The 11430-nt window shown below is 45.3% G+C and overlaps 1 long non-coding RNA gene across 1 annotated transcript; it reads left to right on the top strand.

Annotated features, from left to right (window-relative positions):
* The first annotated feature begins 752 nt into the window (after positions 1-752).
* Positions 753-10803, top strand: LOC112580828. The gene is made up of 4 exons (XR_003105158.3): positions 753-885; positions 1205-1352; positions 5456-6799; positions 9640-10803. It is a non-coding gene; the product is annotated as an uncharacterized LOC112580828 (long non-coding RNA).
* The last annotated feature ends 627 nt before the right edge of the window (positions 10804-11430 follow it).

Here is an 11430-nt window from a genome sequence, read left to right as displayed (position 1 = left end):
CTTTTAGCCCAAAGCTTATTTAACTTGTTTTATTGGAACAAGTGCTGACATTCAAAGTGTTGTTGGGTGAGTCCCAATGGTCTTGGAGGTGGCAAGAAAGTCATGGCACACCAATAATGATAATATAAAAGCGTCAGGTGTCTTATTTTCACTCAGCCTCTTTCTGCTAGTGGAGAATCAGCAGTATTTCTTACTCTTTGAGAATTCAAAGCTGTGCCCGTGTCAAAGGCCAAAGAGCTAAGTCACAGGGTCACACGTTTCTGTAACCAGTGAGAGAGGCAAAAGCTGGACAGAGAACCACTACTTGGAGTTGGTCCATAATAATTTGTGCTGCAGGAAGGCACTGCCAACATAGGACTTCAGAAAATATACAGCTCCCATGGGACAGAAAGAACTGGGAGCCACAAAGTCCAGATGACAGACCCTGTAGGACTGTCCCGTTAGCAGATCAAGTAGATTTAAGTGGGTGCTTCTGGATGTCCCAGGACAGAGACCTGTGCATCCTTCAACTCACTAGGAAGGAAGCCAGCACATTCATATTTCTGTTCCCCAGTGAGGGCGCCTGTGAAGTCAGGGAGCAAGAAGCTTGGGGGGGAGCACAGGATTTCTCCCTGCTAGGCTACTCATGACTCTAATCCAAGCAAAACTGAACTTTACTCCACCCTTCCAACTTCCACCTGTGCTGGAAAAATGTGCCAGCATTGACCTCAGCCCTGAGGTCAGAATTCACGATCCACATCCTGGCTTCTACACTTGCCTGCTGCATGTCCCTGACAACTCAGTGTCTCTGGGTCTCAATTTCTTCCTGTGTTAGAGAAAAAGCAGGACAGGTAACGTAGCCACCCTGCCAGGCACCATGAGTCTGCTGCACACAGATGCTTCAAGGTGAGTTGGGTACCTCTAGCTGTTTCCCCCTTGACTGTGCTCATGGGTGTTCATACTTGGAATAATGCAGCTGCTGAAACAACCCTGACCTGAAGGCCCTCCCTAGTTACCTCTGCCAGTGAAATATCCAAGTCTTGGGATTGCTGACTGGGTCTTTAACCATGTCTGGAGAAATGCCTTCATTTGTTATTGTTCAGTCGCTCAGCCGTGTCCAACTCTTTGAGACCCCATGGACTACAGCACGCCAGGCTTCCCTATGCCTGACTACAGGCAAATCAAGGCACTCAATATTTGTGCTTTGTATTTATTTCCTTAAAAGTCATGGAGATCACAGGCTGCTGAGGACTGAGCTTGTGCCCAGAGTCCCCTGACCAGCTACGGGATTTCCTGCCTGCTCTCCGTGCCTCAGTTTCCTCATCACTCAAATGGATCAAAGACGATCTAGTGTTCCAGCATTGAGAGAGACGGTGAGCAGTTAATGGGCATGAGGCCACATGTAGTCTGTATGTCTGGCTCAGGAAAGGTACTTAATGGATGCTGGCGACTGATCTGATCATTAGAAATTATGCTTAAAAGTGGGTCAAGATAGCTGTACACTGAGGAAACTTGAAACAGAATCAGGTGCTTGTGTCTCTAGCCAGAACAGGGTCTTTTTTTTTTATTATTTTTTATTTTTTTAGAACAGGGTCTTTAGAACCAGATCCCCAAATGCCCCACACTTAGAAGCTTGAATCACTGCTTCCGAAAATGTGATCGGGATTTATGAAACCAATAGTCCATGTTCAGTCATATTAATGCTTCCAATACCATTTTAGTAAGGAAAAAAGAAATTGTGTCCACAATAAAAAATAATGCCAATTATTATTTTAAAAAAGTAGGTCAAGTAAGGCAAACTCTCTTCTCCACCTGCAAAGCACTCAGAGAAGTGGATGTGATGTGAACAAACATTTATGTGCACAAGCGTTTATTTTTCTGTGTGAACAAACACAGAAAAATAAACGTCGAGGCAAACCCCAGTTATGATGCTCTCCACTCAAATCCTCTTCCTCACTTGGTATTCGAACTGCTACATTCATTGAAAAAGCACCAGGCACCGGTCAATTAATATTTCTCACACTTTCAATTTACAAAAAACAATAGCATCCATTCTTTGTTCTGTCCGCCATTAAGCCTGTGAGGTAGGAGAGATAATTCTCATTATTATTAACAGCATATTATCTCTAAAAAATCTGTATCTATTTCCACATCAACGTCCTTTCATATCTGTATTTCTCTCTTCTATCTCCAAGTGCATATTTCCATGTCTCTATCTTTTCCCAATATCTATACTCAGAGCCATATCTATACCTCAGTCTATACTTATATCTGTATACCTCTGTCTGTATTCTTTTCAAATCCACATCCGCATCTGTATAGGAAACCAAGTCTTCAGTGACGCTCAGTAATGAGACAGAGGCCACTCAGCTGGGAACTGAGAGCTCATGAAAGATTTCAAGGCTTTTGGCTTTACATCCTGTTCTTTTCGACTTCTCCCATGTCACCTCTCAAATAAATGGGATTTAAAAAAGAAGGAAAGACAAAGGAAAAAAGAGAGGAAGGCGAGAAGGAAGAGAGAAAGCCAACATTGTAATTTCTTTATATTCTGTTCACAAAGCCCAGTTTAAGGCCTCTGCTGCCTCCAATCCCATGAACTTGAAGTTTTTGGTGCGGAGTAGACGTAGACAGAGGAGCCTGGCAGCCTACAGTGCCTGGGGTCGCACAGAGCCGGACACAACTGTGTCCTGACGCACGCACAGCACGCACAGCACGCACAGCACGCACAGCACGCACAGCACGCACAGCACGCACAGCACGCACAGCACGCACAGCACGCACAGCACGCACAGCACGCACAGCACGCACAGCACGGGAAATGGGCTTCAAAGCGACCAGTCACTGTGCAGCCACGTGTCGTTTTCTGAGACTCTTCATCACGGACATCTTCTTGCTTTAAATTCTTAGGAAAAGTTTCAAAATGCCAGATTTTTTAAGATTAGAAAATGCAATAGGATTTTTTTTTTTTTTTTTTGCTGGGGGAAATTAGGTTATTTATATTGTTAACAGCCATTTGTATGAAGATATTCTGGAAAGGCACTGTATTAATGCAAATCTAAGCTGGGATTTTAGAAAACACTCTTTTTATTTCTTTCTTCTTTCTTTTCTCTATTTTTCTGCACTCACAGCTTTGATAATAGGACATGGTGAAACAGTCTAATTGGACTGCCAGGATGATTAAAATTTGTATCATTTTTGCATCTGTTTTGAGAGGTATAACGCTAAATTTAAAACAAATTAAATATTTCAGGAAGTTGGATTGAAGATTACTCTTTATTCTCTCAAAATTTCAAGAATTGAATTGTTGTGAATAATTGGAGGGTTATTTTTTTGTATTTACCTGATTGAAACCCCAGCTTTCCTTCTTCTGTTCAGAAAAGCTTACATACCTGCTCCATTTTACAATAATAATTTTTAGGGTCAAATTTCCAATCCGTCTAAACCCTTTTTTCCCCAGCTTTGAAATTTAGAGAAGGAAGAAAGCATAGATATTTCATTTTTGAAACTGAGTAGTAATGTTCTAAAGCATATATTTTAAGAGTACCTTCTAGGCTAGAGGTTTGCAAAACATCAGCTGTTTCTCCTTGTGCAAGGTTTTGTTTATGCGCTTCTTTTAAATCTATTTTTGGTCTCCCGAATTTAGCACAGGTTGCTTTAAAAATCAAAAGCAATTATAAAATTTACCTGGACTCTGCCTTAGAACTTGAGTTTAAGCCATAGTATAATTTTGTTTTCTGTTGTTTCTTTTAACTGTATGAATGGTTCATGCCGCCTGTGTTTTTGGGTTCCTGTATGGCAAAGGAATGCCTTTCTCACTCACACATTTTACGTACTCTCTCCTTGTTCTTCACTACCTTGTCTTTGCAGAATTATTCAACTCAGACTGCCATGCAAGGGGGAAATCATGAACCCTTAGGTGTTGTGTTTTAGCTTTTAGAGGTAAAGCTTTACTTTTTCAAAAGTCCTTTTCACCCCTTAGAAAGAACTATCAGAGCAGCTATATTATCTAAGAAGAAGAGGCTGTCTCCTGGTTTTTGTTGCATTTATTGAAAAACTTCAATTTCTTTGCAGCAGGTTCTAATTTATTTTGCAATTCACACAGTGCACAGTAAACATAATGTAAAGTTTTCGAAGCTTCATTAACAGCTAAGGATAATGGCAGGCCAAGTTTTTAGAGGCATGTATTTAAGCTTGGCTCCAAAAAAATGAAGAGGCTTCCATGCGGGAAGCTGTGAACTTGAACTTCTTAAAACAATAAAACTGAGGATTCAGAATCCTAACTTTGCTTTTGATGCCAGGACCAGCACACCTGCTTAACCCCATAGGACCAAGATTCTTCTTGCAGGAGCCCTGCTCTGGAGCTGTTTTTCATTTATGGAGATGAGGCAGGAATAAGACAAAATTCCACAGCATTTCATCAAAGGTTCAAAACAATCCACTTTTAAATTCCACAGCGATGGAAGAGGGGGGTCACTGATCTGAATAGAGTCACGGCAAAGTGGAACAGCACCCCAAGTCTGAAGATGGGAACAACTGGGAGTGGTCCTCAGTCCTGTGGCAGGAGCAGAAGAGGCAGCATTGCCTGCGGTGTTGCAGTTCTGCCACTCCTAGCAGGAGCGCTTGATGTGGTCACTCAGTCGCTCCCAGCCTCAGTTTTCCCATCTGTAGCATGGGGCTGAGAATCTTGGGCATTGTAGGTTGTTTTTGTTTTTTTTTTTTGATGTGGACTATTTTTAAAGTCTTTATTCAATTTGTTACAATATTGCTTCTGTTTTATGGTTTAGATTTTTGTTGTTGTTGCCCCTGGTCACAAGGCATGTGGGATTTTAGGTCCCCAACCAGGGACTGAATCGGCACCTCCAGCCTTGGAAGGCAATGTCTTAACCACCAAATGGTCAGGGAAGCTTCAAGTGCTGTGCCCATTATCACGGAGAACTAGGTGAAGTCTGGTTTAGTCACTTCTTCACCAGCCTTGGGCAAGACCTCTCTGGACCTCAGTTTACCCATTTTGTAAATAAAGGTGTTGCATTTTGACCTCATCTTTTCTCCAGGGTGGGTGAAGGGGACCAGTTTTTCCAGACCTCCTATTCACCAAAGGTCTCAGTCTAGACTTTTGATTGCCTCAGCAAATGGGGACATAGGGTCAGCGTCCAGATGAACAGGCACTGTTCACCACATGGTACATTGTGTCTCAATCTGCAGTCATCTGCCTGAAATACACAACTATTTGCTTATTATAACTCTTTCAATTACTTTGTCAGCTGTACACTTTTATTCCATTGTATTTGTGTTAGAAGGTTACTTTATTATTTGAGCTGTTTGGCATTCTCTCATTAAAAAACAAAACAAAACAAAAAATAACCCAAGCCCCTGGAGGGGGAAAAAAAAATCAAGCTCTTACAGTTTAATGAATCTATTTGTACATCAAAGCGGAATTTTTATGTCACTTCAGTAATTCGTCTTGCATCCCTTGTAGACAAAACGCTCAGGGACAGTTGGAAGCCGCTGCCCGGGTCAGCAAGGCCAAAACCAGCAGGAAGCACCGGGCAGTGCGGCACTCTAGTCAAGAAAGGACAGCCTACCGCCCCGCGCTGGAGGGAAGGTAGGGACTCCGGAAGGGGATGGTGGCAATCTGCTGTAGAAGCCAGTGCCTCCAGCCACCTGGGGTTGACCCTGAGGAAAGCCTCTGCCTTTGCAATCCTGAAGTCAAGGGGGGAAACGAAGACCCGGCGAAAGCTGAAGGGTCTGGAGGAGGAAAGAGTTTCCTGGTCTCCTGGGGAGGAGGCCGAAAGGCTCATGCGGCGACCAGAGAGCCCAGCTCGGCTCCGAATTTTCACTTCGTGGCGGCCGGTGAAGAACTGAACAACAAACATTTTTTTAAAAAAAGACTAAGTGAGGCCAGGCCGCCAAGATTAGTCCTGCGGTGTCGAGATCGCCTGGCCCGCGCAGGGGTGGTGCGCCCTCCCCTAGCGTAATGGCATCCGCCCGGGCTCTCCAGGTTTCGGGGTTTCTTGATGAGTGTCTGCTTGGGAGGCAGCGGGAGCAGAGACCCCCCCCCCCCCCCCGCCCAGAGAAGTCCTCTCACCCCGAGCCGGTTTGCAAACTCGAACGTGTGCCAGGGCGCCCTGCGTTGGGTGATAGCCAGGGGCAGCGTGGAACCAGCGCGAGAGTCCGCCCCCCTCGCGATGCCCTCGGGCAGTGTGCCCGGGGCGGGGGTGGGGCGCGGTGGGGGTAGAGGGCCGCGCGGGCCCAAGTTCCGAAATCCACCCAGACTGTATAACTTATCGACTGTGACTTTTTTCTCTCTTTCTAAAGTGCGGGCTAATTTGACAAGATCGGTTCTCCGCGCCTTGACAATTCTTGTCTCCAGCCGCGGAATTGCGGGGGGTGGGCGCAGGTACCCCTTGGAGGCCTTGCCACCTGAGGCCCCAAGGTGCCTCCCAGAACCTCAGGCCCGCGTGCCTGGTGGGGGTGCAGCGGGGTCCAAATGGGAGTTCGATGTTTGGCTTCTGGGCACGGTGTTTTCAGTCTCTCGCGTGTTTAACTGGATTTGATACATATTTTCACTCTTCTCACGTTTCCTCTCCGAATCTACCCTTCCGCCTGGAGCGCCTCTAATCCCCGCGAATCTCAGGCGGGGCGCAGCGAGCGATTGCGGTTGAGGACACGTTGGGGACGCGGCTGAAGCGTCCGGGGAAGCGAGCGGCCGCGGGGAGTCAGCGAGCCGGGTCTGCAACTCAGTACCTGCCACAGCCAATGCCTCTGCGGATCTCCGGGCAACTGGTGTCTCAGCTGCCTACCTTCCCGCCCACTGCTCGGGGTGAGTTTCATTTCAGGGTCAAGTGAACTCAGATTTCTTGTCAGTCTAAATCTGGGGAGTGTGGGTGAGATGGGAGCCAGTTTTTGTTCGGGACCTGCCTCGCCTTGTTCAACAGCAGTTTGAAAGAAGTCTGCGGCATCTAGCACATTCCTCCACCGTGCTTAGCTATGTCTTTGTTTGCCTTCTCTTTAAGGTATATGTATTTCTAGCCCCTCAACCCTGCCTGACCACAGAGCCCCCCTCCTTGTATTGAGTCCTAGAGTCCCTGGTTCAGTTCAGTTCAGTTCAGTTTAGTCGCTCAGTCATATCCGACTCTTTGTGACCCCATGAATCGAGTTCACTCAAACTCACATCCATCGAGTCAGTGTTGCCATCCAGCCATCTTATCCTTCCTCGTCCCCTTTTCCTCCTGCGCCCTATCCCTCCCAGCATCAGAGTCTTTTCCAATGAGTCAACTCTTCGCATGAGGTGGCTAAAGTACTGGAGTTTCAGCTTTAGCATCATTCCTTCCAAAAAACACCCAGGACTGATCTCCTTCAGAATGGACTGATTGGATCTCCTTGCAGTCCAAGGGACTCTCAAGAGTCTTCTCCACCACAGTTCAAAAACATCAATTCTTTGGCGCTCAGCCTTCTTCACAGTCCAACTCTCGCATCCATACATGGCCACTGGAAAAACCATAGCCTTGACTAGAAGGACCTTTGTTGGCAAAGTAATGTCTCTGCTTTTCAGTATGCTATCTAGGTTGGTCATAACTTTCCTTCCAAGGAGTAAGCATCTTTTAATTTCATGGCTGTAATCACCATCTGCAGTGATTTTGGAGCCCAGAAAAATAAAGTCTGACACTGTTTCCACTGTTTCCCCATCTAGTTCCCATGAAGTGATGGGACCAGATGCCATGATCTTCGTTTTCTCAATGTTGAGCTTTAAGCCAACTTTTTCACTCTCCTCTTTCACTTTCATCAAGAGGCTTTTTAGTTCCTCTTCACTTTCTGCCATAAGGGTGGTGTCATCTGCATATCTGAGGTTATTGATATTTCTCCTGGCAATCTTGATTCCAGCTTGTGCTTCTTCCAGCCCAGCGTTTCTCATGATGTACTCTGCATAGAAGTTAAATAAGCAGGGTGATAATATACGGCCCCTGGTGGTTTCCTCTGATTCAGAAATGAGCACTTCCCGCTTGTGGGCAGTACCTCCTACTTGCCCATAAGACCAGGCATCCTAGCCGAGCAGACAGTGGGCCCTTGAGATCCTTATGTAATACAGGGGGGGAAGAGCTTTAAAGGTTCTTACCCTGATTCAACCTGGACTAGTGCCCCACTAATGGCTCCAAAGAACCTCCCCAACTTCCTGCAGGGGTGGGTGAGGAGGGGAGAGGGGGAGAGGGGAGGAGGGAGAGGGGGAAGGGGAAGGGGGGAGAGATATGTGGTAGGTAGAAACTCACCTTCTCCCTAGTCAAAAATCCTGAGTTGATATTCTTCTACTACAGTGTGACTTTTTAGGCCAAGTCCTTACTTTTTTTTATTTCTTTTTCTATGAAATTGATAAATAATAATATGTACTTGCCTTGGCTAAGGGGGGGTCTTTGTGAGGATGGGAGATGGTTATGTATTTGTAAGCATTTGGAAAATTTGTAAGCACTTATTTTAAATCACCTGATTTTAGGTGATATGGATAAGGATACTTTTAGGAAGGTGTTGTTGGTGATGGTGTTTAGTCACTCAGTCCTGTATGACTCTATGAACCCATGGACTGTAGCCTGCCAGGCACCTCTGTCCGTGGAATTTTCCAGACAAGAATATTGAAGTGGGTTACCATTTCCTCTTGGGGATCTTCCCGACCCAGGGATCGAACCTGGGTGTTTTGCATTGCAGGCAGATTCTTTACTGTTGAGCCACCCAGTTAGGCTCGTCGGCGCACAGTAGACATGGGAAGCTGAAGGGGTCTCACTGATGAGCCTAAGTCAATGAAAAAGGAAAAGCTGAAACCCACTGGTGCCTGGCAGAGGGGATATTTGCAGTTAACTGTGACTGCAGCCATGAAATCAAAAGACACTTGTTCCTTGGAAGGAAACCTATGACAAGCCTAGACAGCATAGTAAAAAGCAGAGATAGTACTTTGCTGACAAAGGTTGGTATAGTCCAAGCTATGGCTTTTCCAGTAGTCATGTATGGTTGTGAGAGTTGGACCATAAAGAATGCTGAGTGCTGAAGAATTGGTGCTTTTGAACTGTGGTGCTGGAGAAGACTCTTGAGAGTCCGTTGGACTGCAAGGAGATCCAACCAGTCCATCCTAAAGGAAATCAGTCCTGAATATTCACTGGAAGGACTGATACTGAAGCTGAAGCTCCAATACTTTGGCCGCCTGACGTGAAGAGCTGACTCATTAGAAAAGATCCAGATGCTGAGAAAGACTGAAGGCAGGAGAAGGGGATGACAGAGGATGCAATTGTTGGATGGCATCACTGACTCAATGGACATGAGTTTGAGCAAGCTCTGGAGATGGTGAAGGACAAGGAGGCCTTGTGTGTTACAGTCCATGGGGTTGCAAAGAGTTGGACACAACTGAGCAACTGAACAACTGTTCTTGCTTGCATGGTGGCTCAGATGGTAAAGAATCTGCTTGCAATTCTGGAGACTCAGGTTCGATTCCTGGATTGGGAATACACCCTAGAGAAGGGAATGACAACCCACTCCAGTATTCTTGCCTGGAGAATTCCATGGACAGAGAGGAGCCTGGTGGGCTACCGTCCGTGGGATCGCAAAGAATTGGACTGATTGAGCGACTAACACAACACAATAACTGTTCTTGCAAGAGTTTAATTGTTCTGTTCTTTGCAGAATCTCCTTCGAAGGAAGTCTGAGTAAAAGAAGCAGATCTACTGTGTAAAATAAACAGATCTACTTCGGAGTCAGATTTGTTCTTCCCTATTACAGAACAGTGATGAGGCAGAGAACTAGGGTGTAATTTGTTTGCCCCTCCTCCCACCCCAGGGAATGTGTTTCCACCCAGGCCATTGGAGCCCAGAACCCCGCTTGGAACCTCCTGGAGGACAGTGATTGGCACCCGGACAGCACCCAATCCAGGGAGGCACATCTTGAAGTTTTAAGGAAAATCGGACTTGTCCCAGCATGTCCCAGTCCCACCCACTTGCTATTTCCCTTTATGAGTTTAATTTTGAAATTGCTGGGTGACGCCAACAACATTCGTCCCCGGAAGCACTTTTATTAGAACTGAAATCTTCCAAGCTTGCATTGACTACTTTAAGACTCTGCGGACGGTAATGAATATGGATGGCCGGAAGTTTCCTATGAATATGGAGGAGTGGGTGGGGGCATGTGGCGGATGGATTACTCTTTCACATTAACCACTGGTAACCTTTCCTCCTGTCTGACTTCCCCTGCAATATTATCCTGAGAAGGGTCAGCCCTAAATGCTTTTTTGCAAAACACGATTAGTCACTTTTGGCCACATGTGCTTGCCCCAGACCTTATTTGCCATCCTATATAATTATTAGAGGATCTTCTAATTTTATTTGAAATTCCAAGTTGACACATGGGTCAAAGTGCCTTGACCCAGCATTGTGTTTAATTTCTCTTTTGTTAGCCTCATTTGGGCTGCTAAAGAATTACACTCAAAGGAATCATTTACCCTGTTCACTTTCTCATTGCCACGGTTACCTGTTGGAGCTGTGAATCACAGCCTTGAGGATTCCCTATGAGAAGGTCCTGTGCCTATTCTCCGTCACAGGTACACGTGAGGGCCTATCTAGGTGGCTTGGTCATAGCTTGAAACTACAGGTCATGGTGTTTAGAGCTCGTTTTGCACCTGCTGTTCCCTCTGTCTACAATGCTTTTGCCTTCTCTTCATCTGCTTGGTGAACTCCCTCTGATTGCACATATATAATTTTTTAAATTGAAGTATAGTTGATTTACCATGTTATGTTAATTTCAGGTATATAGCAAAGGAATTCAGTTATATATATTATTAAATTTTTTTTTGATGTGGATCATTTTTAAAGTCTTTGTTGAATTTGTTACAGTATTGCTTCTGTTTTATGTTCTGTTTTTTTTTTTTTTTTTTTTGGCCACAAGGCATGTGGGTTCTTAGCTTCCTGACCAGGGATCGAATCTGCACCCCCTGCATTGGAAGGCGGTCTTATCCATGGGACTCCCAGGGAAATCCCTATATATTCTTTTTCAGATTTTTTCCCCTTGTAGGTTATTACAGAATACTGAATGTAGTTCCCTGTGCTACGTAGCAGGTTCTTACTGCTTATCTGTTTTATATGTACTGGTGATTCTTTAAGACATGACTCAAGCCTTCCTCTTTGCATCCTTTCCTGACCTCCACGAGTTGGCCACGTCTTGCTGTGCACCCCGTGTCCCTCTCTATGTCAGAGCATGTATCGCCCTCTGCAGCTACCTTATTTTTATGTTTCTGTTCAATTCTAATTATCTTGTGCTGTATGGTTATAAATGGGGACCATGAAAGCAAATTTCCTGGGTTGACATTTTGACATTCTCCACACTCCCTTACCATGTGACCTCATGTGTATTATGGGAGTAATACTGTTGCTTGACTCTTGGATTGATAGGATTAAATGAGATATGTTATTCAAACCACATTAC

The sequence above is a fragment of the Bubalus bubalis genome, chromosome 20 (assembly GCF_019923935.1).
Source record: "Bubalus bubalis isolate 160015118507 breed Murrah chromosome 20, NDDB_SH_1, whole genome shotgun sequence".
Lineage (NCBI taxonomy): Eukaryota > Metazoa > Chordata > Mammalia > Artiodactyla > Bovidae > Bubalus > Bubalus bubalis.
The sequence above is the reverse complement of the archived record's forward strand: the minus strand, read 5'-3'. Positions and strand labels throughout refer to the sequence as shown.